This window comes from Eutrigla gurnardus (assembly GCF_963514095.1).
Source record: "Eutrigla gurnardus genome assembly, chromosome: 4".
Classification (NCBI taxonomy): domain Eukaryota; kingdom Metazoa; phylum Chordata; class Actinopteri; order Perciformes; family Triglidae; genus Eutrigla; species Eutrigla gurnardus.
In genome coordinates this window covers 3,567,430-3,588,021 of record NC_139918.1, presented here as the reverse complement: position 1 = coordinate 3,588,021, position 20,592 = coordinate 3,567,430, and the positions used below count along the sequence as shown (strand labels likewise).

The 20,592-nt window shown below is 42.6% G+C and overlaps 1 protein-coding gene and 1 long non-coding RNA gene across 2 annotated transcripts in view; one reads left to right on the top strand and one right to left on the bottom strand.

Moving 5' to 3' along the window:
* Positions 1-6,949, top strand: part of LOC311012405 (uncharacterized protein) — a gene marked incomplete at its 5' end in the record, with an annotated part of 61,693 nt that extends 54,744 nt beyond the window's left edge. The window contains one exon of the mRNA XM_084007870.1: positions 6,937-6,949. The remainder of the gene's footprint in view (positions 1-6,936) is intronic.
* LOC311012815 overlaps positions 1-20,592 on the bottom strand; it is a 347,190-nt gene that overhangs the window by 269,660 nt on the left and 56,938 nt on the right. The gene's annotated exons all lie outside the window — the stretch shown is intronic.

Sequence of the window (20,592 nt, the reverse complement as noted above, 5' to 3'; positions counted from 1 at the left end):
TCAGGGGCGGAGCCACTGAGGTCTGACGGAGTAGCGAGAGAGAGAGAGAGAGAGAGAGATAGCCGTATGTAGCCACCAGATGTAGCTATGTCCCTAGCGCCCGCCGGGAACAGCTGGCTTAGGACACGTGTGTGCGGCGTGTATGTGTGTGTGTGTTAGCGGGACACAAACAAAGAGAGAGAGGATGCGCGAGCGATATTCGGAGGGACAGAAAGCGTGCCGTTATCACACGGGCTCGCGTGACTGAACTGGCGTTTATTCCGCGAGACCGGTCTTTTAACTGATAGTAGAGGCTTTCTGAGCTCGCGAATATGGCGGAGGTTAGTCGAAAACACTGTTACAGAAATCAACCCAGCTGCGTGGGTACACGAACAGTATTCAAATACAGCAGCACATGAACCAACGGACTCGGCGGTCCGCGATCAGAACTTAAAACACATTAACAAGAATTACAAGCATATCCTACACTATCACTTGTGTCTCTGCCCAGACTGATAGCCTCTTACTGGTATCGTTGCGTAAGACGATGACGGCGTTCCGTAACGGCGGTGGTTCGTGAGTCCCCGGCGTCAGCGGGGGACGTGCTGAGTCGGCTTCGTCCAGACGAGAGCGGAGCGGGTTTCCTCTCGTTGATCAAACTCAAATGAAGAAAACAGTTGGTGTTTCCTCCTTCCACGAGCGGCGATATAATCGCGGCTTGGTGATTTAGTCAGCTTACTTCAGACAGCGTCTGGTAGCTGGAAGGCAGGAACCGGCTTGGTTCCTCTTGTTGCAACGGTGCGCTGCGGGGCCGTGTCCACCTCCTGTTGGTGGAGGGTTCGCCTCCCGTGGCAACGTGGTGTTGCGATGGAAGCGCTGGAACCAGCGCCCGGGTAGGAGTGGGAGCCAGAGAGTAAGAGTGAATAAGAGAGCGTTCTCCGGGCGGCTTCGGTTTATAAAGCTCAGGCCGCTCCAGGGGACCCCCCGGGGTTCCCTGAAGATGTCAGCCAATAGGGCACTGGTTATGTGGTGTCGCATCTCTCACCTGGGTGAGATGTGAAACTAAAATGGCGGTGTAGTTTTTAATCCCCTTTGTCCTATTGTCCTGGCCACATGTGTAGGCTTCTGTAGGCCGCATTGTGTAGTCCTTCTAGTGAGGTCCCAACACTGTGGTGTAACAGATAGTCTCAGACTGTGAGGATGACCTTCACTTCATTAAGCCTTGCTCTCAGCTGTGACATACGCTCAGCTTGACGGGACAGGGTCAATTCACTCCTGACTTCATTAAGATTTACATAGTCAATTACAGCAGCAGTTGAAATATGGGATATGAAATTCCCTTGGATTCATATTGAAAATGGAAAATCTATTTCCCAGCTTGCATAATTGAGGAGTAGATGAAGCTGGAGGCACTCAGGTGATGAAAAATCCTGAAAAAGGTTGCCGTGTGTGTGGTTTTCTGCTTATTGAGCAATCTTTTTCATGAAGCGAGAGGCTGCTGCAGAGCTTTGCGACGCACTAAATACTCTCAGCTTTGCATAAAGCACCAAACACACAGGAGCTGACTCTGTTGCTTTTGTATGCTGCATTCCCAGAGATAATCACCAGTTCCTGCAGGGTTCCAGGGAGGTTTGGGGGAATTGTAGCAGATTAAAATGCCTGATTTCACTGCAGCTTTTAAAAAAAATTGTTTTGCAATGAATTTGCAGGAGCAGTCAGAAATGAAAACATTGCAAAAATAGCTGAGATTTTAGTTATTGTTGTACAATTCCTTAAAATCCAACATGTTCAACTGAGAATAAAACAGTGCAAATAACTTCACCAAAAAGTTCCTAACAAAATGTCATTTAATAGTAAATGAACAGGGTCAGCTGGAGGGTTTTCACTCTCCTCTACGTGGCTCAGTGATGTCTCCATCATCAAAAATCACACAGAATATATCATTAAGGCTTTCACACCATGTTTATACACACACACACACACACACACACACACACACACACACACACACACACACATCGTCCACAGAGAGAGACAGTGTCCAAACAGCAAGCATTATGTTGCGTCACTTACCAAACCACGTATCTACCAGATATCTATCAAACTGAAGAGGGAACCACTTAACAGATGGATCAGAAGAAAACACAAAAAACACCTTGGATATTAAATGACAGCCAATAGAACTAACAGGAAGTAGGAAACTTTCAAGTGATCTCATCTCCATCCTGCCATATGACATCCTAATTAGGACATTTACTGAATCTCGTCCCTTACGGTGTTTAGAAGAAATATGTTCAGTAGTCAATAGTAAAAGACACAATAATAATGGGTTAGGGATAGGGGGTTAACCCTAACTCTAATATATACAGCGGGTGAAATAAGTATTGAACATATATATTTCCAAAGGTGCTACTGACATGACATTTTCACCAGATGTTGGTAACAACCCAAGTAATCCATACATACAAAAAAAAAAAATGTCAAAAAAATGTGAAATGACATAGGGAAACGTATTGAATACATGAAGAAAGGGAGGTGCAAAAAGGCATGGAAAGCCAAGACAACAATTGAAATTAGCTTTTTAATTACTATTAGTAATTAAAAAGCAATCCAGCCTTGTCAGCACAAATTAATATCAGCTGGTTCAGTCCCAACTGATGGCGGACAAAAAGGTGTTATTGCCAAGGTGTCACACAAGACACATCTCATGATGGGTAAAAGCAAAAAACTGTCTCAAGACCTTTGCAACCTAATTGTTGCAAGACATAACGATGGCATTGGTTCCAGGTGCATTTCTAAGCTTCTGAATGTTCCAGTGACCACTGTTGGGGCCATAAGATGGAAGTGGAAAGACAATCATTTCACCATAAATTTGCCTCGATCAGGTGCTCCTCGCAAGATTTCTGACAGAGGAGTGAAAATAATAATCAGAAGAGTTGTCCAAGAGCCAAGGACCACTTGTGGAGAGCTTAAAAAAAGACCTGGAATTAGCAGGTACTGTTGTCTCAAACAAAATGGTAAGTAATGCACTCCACCGCCATGGCCTGCTCACCGCCATGGCCTGCTCACCACGCAAGACTCCATTGCTGAAAAAAAATATAGTGTGGTCAGATGAGAGCAAAATTTAACTGTTATGATGCCATAATACACACCATGTTTGGAGGAGAAATGGCACTGCACATCACCCTAAAACACCATACCAACAGTGAAGTTTGGAGGTGGGAACATCATAGTGTTGGGCTGCTTTTCAGTAATTGGTACTGGCAAACTTCACATAATTGAAGGAAGGATAAATGGGCAAATTTACCGAGACATTCTTGACCAACATCTGTTGCCATCTACCAGGATGATGAAGATGAAATGAGGGTGAACATTTCAGCAAGCCAATGATCCCAAACACACAGCCAAGGAAACTCTCAATTGGTTTCTACGGAAAGAACTGAAGATCAAGATTCATAGAAGAGGCCCACGGAACCTTCAAGATTTTAAGACTGTTTGTGTGGAAGAAAAATCCCACCAGATCAATGCATGCGACTAGTTTCTCCATACAGGAGGTGTCTTGTAGCTGTCATTACCAACAAAGGCTTTTGTACAAAGTATTAAATAAATATCAGTCGGCGGGTTTAATACTTTTTCTGTGTGATTTCACATTATTACACATATCTTAATTTCTGAACGTATTTTTTTGTGTGCTTTTTTTGTATGTATGGATTACTTTGGTTGTTACCAACATATAACAATATATGTACTATGGTGATGTGTTCAGTACGTATTTCACCCGCTATATATATAACCTAACGTTATATATAATACAACATATTAATAATTTGGGGTTATTCATCGATTTATTTTTATTAATATTATTATTAATAATATCAGTGAAACCATTTACATTAATATGATTATTAATTAAATCAATAATAACGGGGCACTATCCTTTAAAAAGGAAAAAATATAACCAAACCTGTACTCAGTCGCAATATAAAGTAGTTAATACTTAAATGCCAATAATTAATAACTATTTGCATCAGTAGCATCAGTACAAACAGTTGAAGGATTTGTGAATTATTTGCAGAGAAGAGGTTGATATCATTCATTGTTATACAACAATAACCAACAGCAGTATATTCAAAAGGGTTTATTACCAATAAACATAAGTCTAAGTGGCCTATCTAACTAAATACTATACAAGTGTGTGTGTGTTCTTTCTTTCCTTCTAACCGCAGTGTGTTTCCCAGAATGCATTTTGCGGCAAGCGGCAGTGGTGTAACAGGCAAAAAGCTTTTTTATTTCCCACTGTAGCGCTGTAATCACGTCACTTTATTGAGTATTAATATTTTTTTATGCAAAAAAGTAACTGTTTAGATCCCCACTGTGTGGTTAGTTTATCCAAATAATGGCTGTAAGTTTGCACTGACGTTTTGGGAGAAGTGAAGCTCCGCCTGTGGAACTGCGACCGGGACATCACAGAGGCATAAGCCCGTCTCCTGCAGTCGCTTGGCCGGCCAGTCTGTGTTGTCACCCTGGGGGAGAAAACTGTTGCTAATGTACTTACCGGTAGGTTTGTAGAAATTTAAAAATGCCACAAATCTACTAATTGTGGCAGTCGCATTAGTTTGTTTGAATAAAAAGTGAAGCTCCATGTGTGTGTTTGACAGAGGAGCAGCGCTGTCTCTGGGCTCTGAAGCCGACATAGTACAGAAATCACCACATCAATAAAGAAATGTTTTAGAATGAACCGATCAGTCTGCATTACATTTTATTTTAGGCTCTTTGGTTACGGTACATGGCAAAAACACTTCATGGGCACATTTTGTGGAATACACTTACACAATGTAGACTGGTCAGATCCATACTGGCTATTTTCCTTATTAGTAGGCCAGGACATTTTTTGCATACTGCATTACATGCATTTTGGTCACATCAGTATGTACCTTTTACTTTTATATAAAGTCTATGGTACGTACTAGCAGTACAGTATGCAGTTTCAGATACAGCAATGCATGCATAGAGCCAGGTCCCATTCAGCTCTGTTCTTCCTGCAGCCAATCAAGGCGGCCTCATTAGCATTATTATAATGAACATCTGGACCAGTCAAAATCTCACGTTTACTCTCACGAGAGAAAGTCCTGGTATGAAAAAATTGTCAAAACAAGCTCTATGTTTGTTTTTTTGTTTTTCCCAATAGGTTTTGAGAATTGATTTAAAGTGATTCAAGGGAGACTTGATACGTCAGAAGACCAGGTGATGGCTCCTTTAATGCCACTGTGACTTCACAAAACATGTTTGGTCATGTTTTCTAAAGTCACATTGACAGGGGCGCCGCCAGGTATTTTGGGCCCCATTAAAAGAAATCTCATTGGGCCCTTGTATAGCCGGCCACCCAGACAGCCCACCTACATCTGGCCAACGTCGGCCTAAGGACGACACATCTGCCCTTAATTTATAACGTCTGTTAAGCATCGGCCCATGGGCGAATATTTTCAAATGTGTCGCTGCTCATCAAACGTCTCTGGCACGTCTGCTTTAAGTCGGCCCCAGAGCTGCCAGAATACGGAAGTTAGCCACAGAAGGTGGGACTTCCATTCAGTCAAAGTAAACCACTTTGAGGAACAGGACGATGCTCATCGGAGTGGGTTTAAGGTAAGATACTTAATTGGGATAAATTGCCTAAAAATTGTTATTTATTATTTGGTTCAATTACATAGGGGTCTGGTCTCTTTGGTCTCTCTCAGTCAAAGTTTGAGGAGCAGTGAACATTGATTGACATCTTGCAGCAGGCCTTCCACTTCCCCATGAGGTGTCCTCCTGACAGCTTTGCTGTGGTTCATCTTATCCAGCTATGCTTTCAGATTACCTTCTTCTCAGTCACTGCTAGCCTATCTATCAACCAGATTTGAGTCAAATTAAATAAATACAATTATTAATACATGCTAATATATATATGGGACAAAGTGCATCCATAGCGATAGCGGCACACCAGAGAAATTTATAAAAAAAAAAATGTTTGCGGTTTGGTACATTTTTGTGGAAACGGCGAGCGCTCAAATGTCTGAAAAGGTGGCCGTTCAAGGCCCAGCCTATCAAAAAGTAAAGGCCTGATCGGCACAAAACTGATGTCTACGCACTCGCTCGGGCCCCCCAAACAACATTTTTTTTTTTTTTATGAAAATTCGTTTATTTGGATAAAACCCCTTGAGATGTACCATCTCGTTTTCGAGGGGGTCCAAACATATAGACAAACATAGATTCAACAGACAAACATGTTCTCAGCAATATAGAAAAACAAACAGACAAAACAAACAAACAAAAAAACAAAAAAAAGGAAGACAAAAACAAAAGTACAAACAAGGACAAACCACAGTTATTGTAACTACATATGTACAGAACAAAACAACCGTAATAAGGCCACAATGGTCAACACTGAGATTAGAATGACAGTATAAAATGATTAGTGTCAGTTCAACAAATCAGAAATGCATCTTCAGTGAAAACAGGAACAGGTCACCATGAGATGAGAAGACAGAGCATGCTTGAAAATACCAAGAGAGGAACTGGATCTGATATTAGCAGGAAGGTTGTTCCAATCTGCTGGTGCTTTAAACATAAAAGCTCTTCTACCAAATGATTTAATGACATTGGGAAGAGAAAAAAAGGGTTGCGATGAATGTCTAATATGATAACTTGTTGTATATAGTGAAAGATACTGCTGTAGATAGGATGGGTAATTAAAGTAAATGCATTTGTATATCAGCTGTAACCAGTGCATGTGTCTTCTCATATTCAATGTTGGCCAGTTGAGTCTAGTGTACATTGTGCAGTGATGGGTAAGAAAAGGGCATCCAAGGACAAATCTACAGAGTCTATTGTAGGCTATGTTAAGTGAAGCAAGGTCTGATTTATGAGCACTTTGATATATAACATCACAATAATCTATAATTGGGAGTATAAATTGAGTGGCCAGTTTCTTACGTACATTAAATGGAAAACAAGTACGAGAACAATACAACATATTAATCCCAAAATTGACTTTGCGTAAAAGATGATTAATGTGAGGTTTAAAAGTAAGTTCAGAGTCTAGCCAAACGCCAAGATATTTGAAGGTGTCAACTTTATGCAGTGGAGAGCCGTCATTACAGTTTATAACACAAGAACCAGGGATGGATTTAAGTTTTTGTCTGGTACCAAATATCATAATATAGGATTTTGATTTATTAAGAAGGAGTTTGTTACATGACAAACATTCCTGGACAGAAATAAAGTCGGACTGAAGGGAGGACTGAATTTGTGTTATAAAACATATAAAAATGTCAGACTCGTATGACTTTTGGAAAAAAGTTTTCTTCCACACTTCCACCTGGGTCAGAGGCTGGAGAAAGCTATGGGCCTGACAGCTCCTGATTTTGATGATTTGAAACAGGGAAAAAATTAAAACTACAAGGCTTTGTTGGGCATTTTTGCCTCTGGATTTTTGTTCAGTGACTCCTGGGGATCCTCTGTTCCGAGTTTGGGGTCCTTGGCGTCGAAGGTCGCCATGCAGAGGCCAAAAAGACATGTTTTTCAGATAGCAGCCAAAATGAAACGTGGTATGGTAATTTAATAACTCATCAAGGCTTTAAGATAGGAAGCTGAAATTGGAATATGTGTGTCATGAGGCGTGGGGCTTCGATTGTGCAAAGACTGAAGTATCAACAAACTTTTCCCGGGACAAGCTACACATCCGGGAGCATAACAAACATCCTTCAAAATAAAAGTACTACTCATAACACAATGGGTAAAGGCGCTTTCTTTTGCATTGCTTAACATACATCCATGGATATGCATATGCACATGAAAATACAGTCTTATTTTCACTGTGTTCCAAGTCAATTCAGATTCATATTGAAAGGAAACTACCTGTTATTACAGAACACCTCCTCAGAGAGTGTTGCAGTCAACAGTTTGATGTAGCACCTTTACTTTGAAATCAGTCCTTACATTACTTGCAAGGTGGGAGCTTTCACAGGATTTTGAAATCTCGAAGCTAAGTCAGAAAAAAAATACCCCGAAAAACAGGAGGAAAAAAATTAACACGAAAAACTGAAAATAATTAGTCAGAAAAACGGGGAAAATTAGTCAGAAAAACAGAAATAAAATATTCAAAAAACAAACCAAAAAATAGATTACCCAAAAAACTTATTCAAGTGAATGCAATACGCTTCTGTACATAAAATTGGTGATTTTAAGTATGCAGTATCATACGGAAGCGTATCGCATTCACTTGGGGGAAAAAATAATTTTTTTCTGAGTAATTTATTTTTTGGTTTGTTTTTCGGGGTAATTATTTCTGCTTTTCTGACAAATGTTTTCCTGTTTTTCTGACTATTTTTTCCCCTGTTCTTCTGAGTAATTATTTTTCAGTTTTTTTGTGGCAATTCCCCCTCCTGTTTTTCGTGAAAGTTTATTTTCTGAATTATCACGATACTTCGAATGGCAGCAAACATGGCCGGCTTATCTAGTTTAATCAAGTTTTACTTTGATCTGGGTTTAAGACACTGGGAGATAGTTCTGTCTTTAAGTCATATAGATGGTATTACTATTAGTTTTTCAACTTTACACAGGCACCTGAAGACTTTGCGGTTGTTCAGAAGGAAAGCGCATTCAGATCTCCTAGACATAGCAATGTTTCTCCAGGATCAGCTGGACATATGTGGCATGCTCCATGGATACAAGATGATGCATTTGAAATGCATTCAGGCTGGCTACGTGGTGACTCAAGAGACGATCAGGAGACTGCTGAAAATATTGGATCCGCACGGTGTGCAGCTGAGGCGCCGGAATTGCCTTCAGCGGCGTATGTACCAGAATCCAGGCCCAAACTTTTTGTGGCATGTAGACTCATATGATAAACTCAAACCGTACAGGATCTGCATCAATGGTGCAATAGATGGGTTTTCACAAATGGTGATATGGCTACATGCCTACTCTACAAACAGTGATCCCAGGATAATCGCGCAATACTTCATTGATGAGGTGTCATCAAGGAATGGAACTGCTGCCCGAATTCGTTCGGACCTTGGAACCGAGAACTGTTACATTGAACAAATGCAGATGTTCTTGAGGCACGATCCTTTGGACAACTTTTCGCACAGATGTTATCTGTATGGATCAAGCAATCACAACCAAAGAATAGAGAACTGGTGGGGCTTTTTAAGGAGGCAACACGCACAGTTCTGGATGAACCTGTTCCAAGATTTAAAAGACTCAGACTCCTTTTCTGGTGACTTCCTGGACAAAAGTCTCATTCAGTTCACATGTCTTGAAATAATAGAGGTAAGAATTGCAATACGTTTATGTTTTTTTTCTTTCCCATAGGGCTATATTATGTCAGAATAATACTGTGACACCTGCTTAGCTTAGTGGTTAAAGTATTCAGATGTTTTACTTCACAAAAAGCAGTAGTACCACCCTGTGTAGTGGGTTAGTTTTAGTGTGGTACTACACTCAACAAAAATATAAACGCAACACTTTTGTTTTTGCTCCCATTTTTCATGAGATGGACTTAAAGATCTAAAATTCATTCCAGATACACAATATTACCATTTCTCTCAAACATTGTTCACAAATCAGTCTAAATGTGTGATAGTGAGCACTTCTGCTTTGCTGAGATAATCCATCCCACCTCACAGGTGTGCCACATCAAGATGCTGATCTGACATCATGATTAGTGCACAGGTGTGCCTTAGACTGTCCACAATAAAAGGCCACCCTGAAATGTGCATTTTTTTGCTTTATTGGGGGTCTGGGGACTCAGAATCAGTCAGTATCTGGTGTGACCACCATTTGCCTCATGCAGTGCAACACATCTTCTTCGCATAGAGTTTATCAGATTGTCAATTGTGGCCTGTGGAATGTTGGTCCACTCCTCTTCAATGGCTGTGCGAAGTTGCTGGATATTAGTGGGAACTGGTACACGCTGTCGTATACGCTGGTCAAGCACATCCCAAACATGCTCAATGGGTGACATGTCCGGTGAGTATGCTGGCCATGCAAGAACTGGGACATTTTCAGCTTCCAAGAATTGTGTACAGATCCTTGCAACATGGGGCCGTGCATTATCTTGCTGAAACATGAGGTGATGTTCATGGATGTATGGCACAACAATGGGCCTCAGGATCTCATCACGGTATCTCTGTGCATTCAAAATGCCATCAATAAAATGCACCTGTGTTCTTCGTCCATAACAGATGCCTGCCCATACCATAACCCCACCACCACCATGGGCCACTCGATCCACAACATTGACATCAGCAAAGCGCTCACCCACACGACGCCACACACGCTGTCTGCCATCTGCCCTGAACAATGTAAACCGAGATTCATCCGTGAAGAGAACCCCTCTCCAACGTGCCAGACGCCATCGAATGTGAGCATTTGCCCACTCAAGTCTGTTACGGCGACGAGCTGGAGTCAGGTCAAGACCCCGATGAGGACGACGAGCATGCAGTTGAGCTTCCCTGAGACGGTTTCTGACAGTTTGTGCAGAAATTGTTTGGTTATGCAAACCAATTGTTTCAGCAGCTGTCTGAGTGGCTGGTCTCAGACGATCTTGGAGGTGAACCTGCTGGATGTGGAGGTCCTGGGCTGGTGTGGTTACACGTGGTCTGCGGTTGTGAGGCCGGTTGGATGTACTGCCATATTCTCTGAAACGCATTTGGAGACGGCTTATGGTGGAGAAATGAACATTCAATGCACGAGCAACAGATCTGGTTGACATTCCTGCTGTCAGCATGCCAATTGCATGCTCCCTCAATGCTTGTGGCATCTGTGGCATTTTGCTGTGAGACAAAACTGCACATTTCAGAGTGGCCTTTTATTGTGGGCAGTATAAGGTACACCTGTGCACTAATCATGATGTCAGATCAGCATCTTGATGTGGCACACCTGTGAGGTGGGATGGATTATCTCAGCAAAGCAGAAGTGCTCACTATCACACATTTAGACAGATTTGTGAACAATGTTTGAGAGAAATGGTAATATTGTGTATCTGGAATGAATTTTAGATCTTTAAGTCCATCTCATGAAAAATGGGAGCAAAAACAAAAGTGTTGCATTTATATTTTTGTTGAGTGTAATATCATAGGCCTACTAATATTAGTGAAAAAGCTCACTCCATGTAGGCTATATTTAAAACCTTAGTAAAGTAAAAGGACAGTATTATCAGCAGTATATATTCAAAGTACTTAAAGTATGAAAAGTACAAAATGCAATAAAATGTTCCTGTCAGTGTTTTGATGTTTTTAATTGCATAATACAGTTTATTATTGCAGATGTTTAAGTTGAAGCTGATTTGAACTACATTACTGGCTAGTTTAATGATCATGTAGAAACTGATTTGCCCACTTTCTACTCGTTTTGTTTTTTTAATATTTTATTAATTTTTCAATTTTTTTGAACAAACAAAAATAACAAACACACATGACAGCAATAGTAACATATATACATGTTAAATGAGAGACAGGGTTGTATACATACACAGTACTCATACATGGGATTCTACATGGACATTTCTCACCGCACAGAAACAGGTCAATGACAAATCAGTATCCAGGAGAGATCATTTAGGTGTTTGCTGTGGTGTTGGAGGGGCGCCAGTCAATGCTGCAGCGCCCTCTACGTAAGAGGACCACGGTGCTGTCTGGTAGATAATCCAGGAAAGGGGCCCACATCGTGTCGAAAGTCCCCTCATCCCCCTTTAGAACTGAACTCCATCGGCAGAATTTTAAAAATTTCTCCATACCACTGGTTCACAGTTGGAGGTCTAGACTTAATCCATTGAAAAAGAATACATCTTTTTGCTAGAAGAAGAAGCTTGTTCAGAAGTTTTTGTTGAACTCTGGACATAGAGAGCCCCTCCCCTGAAAGACCCAACAGGAACAAACCAGGATTTATCTGTATGTTCTTAACAAAAATTGAGTTAATTTCCCGTGAGACTCTTTCCCAGAATTTGTATATCAGAGGGCAACTCCAGATGCAATGTATATATGACCCCACCTCTGTCTTGCACTTGATAAAAAGGGGAGAGGACCCAGGATAGAAAGTATTAAGGGATTGGGGGGTGCGTTGCAATCTATGGAGTATCCTATACTGACTCTCTGTTAGCCTGTTACACAGAAAGATTTTGCCTATTGACTCTACCGCTACGGACCATTCTTCCTCTCCAAATACACTCCCCAAGTCTCTGTTCCATAAGCTTTTAATTCTGTCAATGTTAAATGTATTGAAGGACTGTAGTTTTCCATAGAGATACGATATCATTTTTTTATTGCCGTGAAACTGTAACAAAGAAGAGTCGAAAGTTGAGTCTATTGCCTGGGTTACAGAGAAGTTGAGACCATTAATGAAATGTCTAACCTGCAGATAACCATAGAAATGTTGAGAGGGGATGCCATATTTGGCTCTGACTTGTTCAAAAGACAACAATTTTCCATCCTCGAGCAGATCACCGACAATCTTGATACCCAGATCGTACCAGCATTGGAATAGGTTAATACCTAAACCAGGAAGAAAGGCTTTATTATTTATAATGGGGTGTAAAGCTGAGAACAAGCCCCCTCTACGAGTGAATTTCCCGATCCTCTCCCAAGTTCTGATCGTGCTAAACATAATTGGGCTGTTTTTGACCTCGGTTGGTAGCAGAGATGTTTCATTCGTGACAAGACTGATTAAAGACAGAGAGGGGCAGTGCCAAGCGTCAATATGGGTCTCCTGTCTGGAGCCAAGAAAATGTCTCAGCCACCCTAGCACTATACGTACATGGCATGCCCAGTTGTAAAGCATAAAGTCAGGCATTGATAGACCGCCCTTCTCCCTGGGCAGCCGCAGTGTTTTGAGACTGAGACGTGTTTTTTTCCCATGCCAAATGAATTTTGAAATGGCTTTATCGATATCAGAAAATACAGACTTATTAATCCTTAACGGGAGCATTTGCATTGGGTAAAGGATCCTTGGAAGAATATTCATTTTGATTAGACTGACCCTGCCCAACCAAGAGAGGGGGAGGTCAAACCACCTAAGCAGATCACTTTTAATTGAAGATATAATGGGGGCAAAATTAAGCTTATATAGGTTATTTAAATTGGCAGAGACCCTAACACCTAGATACATAAAACCTGAATCTGACTATTTGAAGGGGAAGTTGGGTAAGGTACTTTTATCTCCAAAGTCACCCAGAGGGAAAGCTTCAGATTTTTCATAATTGATTCTGTAACCCGAAAAACTGCCAAAGGCTTCTATAGTTGAAACAAGTGTAGGGATAGAAGTTTCAGGCTGAGTCAAGAAAAGAACAACATCATCTGCGTAAAGTGCCAGCTTATGAACAGTCCCGCAGAGTCTGACACCAGAGATATCATTCTCACACCTTATGGCTTCTGCCAGTGGCTCGATAGCTAATGCAAATAGGAGAGGGGACAGGGGGCAGCCCTGTCTCGTGCCCCTTCCCAGGTCAAAGGCCTCCGAGGCACAACCATTAACCAACACTCTCGCCATAGGGGCGCTGTAGAGCAGCCTTATCCACTTAATAAAATCGGCCCCAAGTCCAAACCTCTGAAGAACCTCAAAGAGGTATTCAAATTCCATTCTATCAAAGGCCTTAGCGGCATCTAAAGCTACACATAGGATTCTCTCTTGACTGGAGTCTGCATATTGTATCACATTAAGAAGACGCCGGACATTTGAATGTGAAAGCCTGTTTCTGACAAACCCTGTTTGATCCGGCCCAATCAGAGCAGGAAGATAAATCTCCAGCCTCTTGGCAAGGAGTTTTGATAACAATTTACAGTCTACTCCGATCAGACTTATCGGCCTGTAAGACGAGCAGCAATCTGGGGGCTTACCCTTCTTTAGAATAAGTGAAATATTAGCTAAATTAAGTGTTGGAGGTAGAGTACCCTGTTCAAAAGACTACATTCTGGTGAGTGGTCCCACCACCAATTTAGCCATTTTCTTGTAAAATTCAGGACCGAATCCGTCTGGGCCTGGAGCTTTGCCACCTGGTAGAGATTTAATTGTATCAGCAACCTCCTCATTAGTAACCGGACGACAAAGAAGGTCTCTGCTCTCAGTCGACAGGGTTGGCAAGTTTATACGGTCTAGAAATCTGGCTCGATCGCCAGCATCATCAGGGCACTCTGAGGAGTACAGATTTTGGTAGAAAGATTTTACAATTTTGACCATATGTTTGGTTTCAAAATGTTTAGCTCCCCTGTCGTCTTTTAGTGACGGAATCACATTAGAATCAGCTCTGCCCTTTGCCAGCCGAGCCAGAAGTCTTCCTGGTTTGTTGCCAGATTCAAATAATCGGTGTCTGGCATAAAAAATTGTAGTTTCTACTTTTTGTGTGATAACATTATCAAGGGCAGAGCGAGCAGCGTCCAGCTTCTGCAGGACCGATTTTGAAAGGATGTCTTTAAACTCCTTCTCCAGGTCAGTGATCTGAGATTCAAGCTCTAATTGTTGTTTGAGCGCTTCTTTTCTTTTCGCAGAGGTGTAAGAAATAGTTACTCCTCTTATATAAGCCTTTGCAGTCTCCCAGAGTGTTGATGCTGATACATCAGGGGTATCGTTAATAGAGAAAAAGAGTGTCAATTGTTCCTCCAAGAGAGTTAGGAAAGCGGGACTACTAAGCAGGGACGGGTTGAGCCGCCAGTGGCGTGTAGAAGGGTCGAAATAGGGAGGTGTAAGTTCCAGTGTGATAAGCGAATGATCCGACAGTGTCATAGCCTTTATACTACATGTTCTAACCCTGTCCAATGCCTGCCTTGAGGTGAGAAAATAATCAATCCTTGAAAAAGAATTATGTGGACGGGAAAAAAATGTAAAGTCCCTCACTTTTGGATTCAATAACCTCCAGGTGTCAAATAAACTTAGATCGCTGCAAAGCCCGCTGGTAGCTACTGCCATTTTGGATGGGCGTGTAGATTTGACAGGTCTCTGATCAAGTTCTGGCTCCAGACAGGTATTCAGGTCCCCTCCCAAAATTACAAGGGACGAGATATTGGCAGACATGTCAGCTAACAATTTTGAATAGAAAGAGGCCTCGAATGTATTGGGGGAATAGATACATCCCAGAGTTAGTCTTTCCCCATATAGAAAGCCTGAGATTATGACATATCTCCCTTCCAAGTCCTTTATACATTTTTCTAATGTAAAGGGCAGCCTTTTATGTAACAGAATCGCCACTCCCCTACTTTTAGAATTGAAGGAGGAGTAGAAAACCTGGCCCACCCAGTCTCTTCTTAGCTTTAAATGTTCGAGGTCATTTAAGTGGGTCTCTTGTAAGAAAGCTACGTGGGCTCCTTCTTTTTTAAGAGCAGAAATAATTTTGCGTCTCTTGACTACATTATTGATTCCCTTGACATTCCATGTTATCAGTTTAGCAACACTCATTTAGTGACTTAATTGTAGTGTAGATCCCATATGCAGTAAGATACATGTCCACAAGAATCTGTGCATTTGACCCATGAAGAAATGTAAAGATAAAATAGAGCTGTCATGTGAAAAGAAGCTGTCTTCGAACACCGGACGAACACAAAAAGAGACAAAAACCAAGCCCAAAAAAAAAAAAAAAGCAAAATCAAGCACGGTAAACAAATCCCATACTTGTAAAAACAACTAGAGAACACCCAAAGGGTAAAGCAGGGGGACGAGACACCAAAGGAGGCCATCACTACGTAGAGGGTACAGGAAGAGAAGAGACAAATAAAAACACAAACCTCTCCCAAGAACCCCCGCCCCCGTCCCACACAGACAGTGATAAAACCAAATATCAGCTATTTCTTACAGGGCAGCTTATACATAGAATAAGTAAAAGAAACTTAAACAAAACAGTCCCCAAGGATGTTATCAGCCCTGATCTCTGTGCCTCTGTACACCTAACAAGCTGTATAACATGTGTAAAATTATGTTGACCCTTAAGTCTAAGATTTAGTGAAATAACCCTTAAAATTATAGGGGGAAATAAAGAAGCACACGGGAACTAGTATCTGACTTACAATGGAAGGAGGTATTTATAGGGCTAAAGCCTCACAGTAACCTGTAGAAACATCAAATAACCAAGACGAAGAGAGAATAAAGCGACCGTAAACCAGAATGAACAAGCTCAAATCGGTTCACCCGTTGTTCATTCAAGTTATAACCGGAGAGCTCAGAACTCCCTCAAAGCAACGCCCACGGGTTGCACGGAAAGTGAAACTAGCTCCTTTAATAGAGTTTAGATAATGAAGCTCTCAATATAAAAGTTGTGTAGAAACATTCTTCGTGGTATTTATTTGAATGGCTCACCGGTACACATGGTCAGTTCAGCGCGTTCACAAAGACTCGTGCCTCTTCTGCAGTGTCAAAACTGCGCTCTGTTCCGTTGTGCTGGACAACAAGCCTCGCTGGGAACCGCATCATGAACTTAACTCCCTTGTCTATAAGTTTACGAACCACCTCATTGTAGGAGCGGCGTTTCAGTCGGACCGCGCTGGACAGGTCCTGATGGATGAAGACGCGCGTCCCTCCGTGCTCCAGGTTTGTCGCCTTTCTCGCGGCCGCCAGGATCCGTGGTTTATCCCGGCAGTTGTGAAGCTTTACGATGACCGGTCTGGGGCAGTCTCTCCTCGGCCCGCCGGTCCGGTGAGCTCAGTCCAGCTTTATGCGCCCTTTAGCAGCGGACAAACCGAGCGTCGTCGGTAGCCAGGTTTCAAAGAATTCAAGAGGGTGGTCACCCTCCGTCCCCTCTTTCAAATTCAGGATACGTATATTGTCCCGTCTGCTAAGGTTCTCCGCGTCGTCGAGCTGGTCAGTCGTGGTCGCCTGCCTGCTCTCCACCTGAGCCAGGCGGAGCTCTAGTGTGGCGACCTGATCCTCCACGTCGGAGACCCGCTGTTCTGCTTCGGTAATGCGCCTAGACTGGCTTTCCAGGCTACTGGCGATTTTGTCCAGGGTTTCGTTGAGTTTAGAGAGTTTCTGTTCCATAATTTCGCTGATGTTCTGGGTTACTTCCCGCGCCATGTCCATCGCGCTAGCTTCTAACTTGCTAGTTTCGGGCGGAGATGGCGGCGCCATTTTAGGTGGCGGCGTTTGATCCGTGATCTTCAGCTGGGTCGTTTGTCTCAATTTCGCAGGCCTTTCACTCTGAGGTTGTCCGGTGGGTTTAGTTGCCATGTTATCGTAACGCAGGTATGACTTTAGGCAGGATAAGAACACTTTAAAACTGAAAATAATAGGACGGGAGCGGGAGCCTCGCGAAGACGCAGCCTTCAGGTAGCCATCGTAGCCACGCCCCCCCACTTTCTATTTTTATTTATCTTTAGAGAGAACTGTAGGAAGTTGTTCACCTCTGGAACACTCACAGAATTCGCCCATGCAGAAATGCTGCGTCTCCAGGTGGGTGCCCACTGATGGTGTACACCCTACCCCAACTTTTTTGTGCCAGAGAGTACCTGAAAGAGGTATCCCAACCACGGACGTAATTTAGGGGGGGGACACAGGGGACATGTCCCCTGCACTTTTTCAAAAGGCCGTTTTGGTCCCCTGCACTTTTTACCGTTCAAAAACAATGTTACGCTATATTAAACAGAGACATGTCAAGCACTAGGACCAAGCGGAAAACGTCCGCTCAAGCTGAAGCCTGTTTCCCTTAGTTTAGACCGCCCACAAGCTCCTCGATTGGCTCTGCCGTTTCTTGTGTGATTGGGTGTGCCCGCTGTCACTCCATATTGCACACCGACGATCTGCTAGTCTGCGTTCAGGAGTCCTACAGGAGTCCGCTACTATGCGTTGGGAGTTTGTTCTGCCTGGTTCACGTCAGCTAGAAGGATTGTAATATCAGAGGTTTCATTTACATTTACGTTTGAATCGGTGTCCATGTGCGTATGTGTGTGTGTGTGTGTGTGTGTGTGTGTGTTTGGTAATTAGACGCAGCCAGGATGTCTAAAAAAAGAAAAGTGGACATAAGAGACTTCTTTAGAAGTCAAAGTGTAAGTTACTCAAAGAAATGCGTTACACCCATCCTGCAACACCTTCACTGGCTCCCAATAAAGCAGCATATCCACTTCAAGATCCTCCTCATCATCTACAAAGCTCTCAATAATCTGATCAATAAAATGTATTATTATTATTGTTGTTATTATTACTATTGGATTAGAATTGGGTGATAATGTTTTGCTACATGTTTTACAACCAGTCAAACCAAAAAAGGGAATAGTAGACTTAAAAGTAGCAATAGAAAACTAGAAGAACTACTAGAAAACAGAGTGAACTGAAAGAGTTAGAGTTTTATTTAAAATACTTGTGTCCCCCCCACCTTTGAAATCAGTATGTCGTCCTTGATCCCAACAGAAGATAGAAGCCTGCAGAGAGGAATGCCTTCAGAGAGGACCGTATCCCTGTGACGATACAGTGTTTGACATTTGCTGCCTTGCCATGGCAGCAAATCATCCACCCACCTCTCCAGATGAAGCTTGAAGTTTTCATGTAGTTCAGGACTCAACAGTAAAGACACAATCTGTTTGAACACATTTGTACAAAACAAGACAGCAAGCTGTGATTCTATTTGTAAAAAAAAAAAACACCTCAAAGTACCTTTTAATGTAACGAGCAGATTCACAAACACTGTGAATTACATGTGCAGCACCTCATATTTTACTTTACTATTTTACTTTTGAATTATAGAATGTTTCCAATAGCCTCAATGTCTAAATGTCTGCTTATCTTCAGCTATGTAGCATTTTCATAATGTGCAGGTTTGTGTCAAAGTGAGTAATGGGGTTTTTCCAACATTAAAAAAAGTAGTCCAATATGGCAACACTGGCTGTATTTGCTGCAATGTCCACTTGGGATTTAAACAATGAATTGACTATCGATGTCGATAAGAATTTAATCGATTAAATGAAATTAATTGCAGTTAATCGACCTTTTCAATGGGAGTTTTTCTGTGAAATGTAAACAAGCAAAGTCGACATAATGTAGCGGATCTCTGTTTAAACGTGTGCGCAGCGCACTGAGCACACAAGGGAGAGAGGAGGTGAAAAGAGACAACAACACTGTTACCTGTTGTAGCTATAGCCTACTTGCCTCCTACCATCGCTAATACAGAAACCAGTGAGTAACTAGTCAAAAGCCGCCAACTGATCACTGCCTGAGGAGTTTTAATGTAACCTGAAGGCAGCTCAAACTGACCTGGTGCCTCAGCATGGTGACCAAGCTTTGATAAATACAGCAGATCCATGCCGGTTTACAGTATTCGCCCGTATTTTAGCCGGTTGCTACCGGAGCTAATTAAAAAAACAAACAAACAAAAACGCTTGTCGTGGTGCAGCTGAGAACAGCGGAGTTTCCTCTGCTGCAGCTGATCAGCTGACATGTGGTCAAGACATAGCTACAGACACAGGTGCATCTCATTATTATAGGACTTCAAGCTCTCTGTCTTCAGACTGTCCTGGGGCCTCACGCACAAAACGGGGCTGGAAACGTGCGTACACCACTTTCCACGCAAAGGTTGTGATCTATAAAAAACAAACTTGACGGGAAAGTGTGCGTACCTGTAAGCAAACTCTGAGGCATGCGTACCGGTACGCACATTCTGGAGACTGGAGGGGAATCAGCGACACAGATGCATGTAATACAGGATCGCAATGAATACCCTCCATTAGATCACTGCAGAACACAGCGGGAATAACTAAATATTCTCCTTATTTACTGTGCATATGTCATCAACACACATAAATACAGCCATTAAGCCTAATTGTTACACTTTATCCACATTTTTTAAACCACCAGAGCGCAGAGGAAATGTGCTGTAATGAGTGCCACGCTCGTGTGCGCTCAGTCTTTACTGAACTTCAGGAGGCGGTAGAGTCCCCAGCATGATGACCCCGAGCCACGGCCCCCTGCCCGACTGGAGGGGTATCAACAGGGCTCTGACAAGCGCAGCCATTTCTCTGTGTAAGAGAATTGTAAGCTGTTTTTCGTACAGCTGGAAGAAAAGGAGACAGCTTGCTGAAGTCCAGATTCAGCTGGGTCTGCCAAGTCACCAACTCATAACCGAGTCTGCCACACGCTGGGGATCAAGGCAGCAGATGATCGAGTCCTGGAGCAGGAAGGCGCACTGGCCAAAGTCCTGTCTGGTGACAAAAAGACCAGGCACCTTATCCTTACCTGGCATGACTTAGAGGTCCTAGAAGCAGTCCAAAAAGGTCCTGAAACCTCTCCAGGACTTTACCGATGCTTTGTCAGGTGAGGAATACGTCACTCTATCATATGTAAAACCTGTGCTGCACAGTGGCGTGGCGTGGGGAAAATTTCTGAGGAAGCCAAGTGAGACACAACCTCTAAGTTGTGTATGTTTTACGCGGTGGGAGCAGAAAAACTGATGTTGCAGTTTATATGTTGCTATTTCCCGTGGTCGGATGAACTATTAAGGGGCGTTCACACCGGACGCGATAGACGCGAATTGAGCGGAAACTCTACATTGAAAATCAATGTAAATGGCGCGATGACACGCGATTCAGGCGGCGGCGGCGCAAATGGAGCGTCTGGCGCGATGAGACGCGGCGTGAATGGCGCAAATGAAGCGTCTGAAGCGTCTGG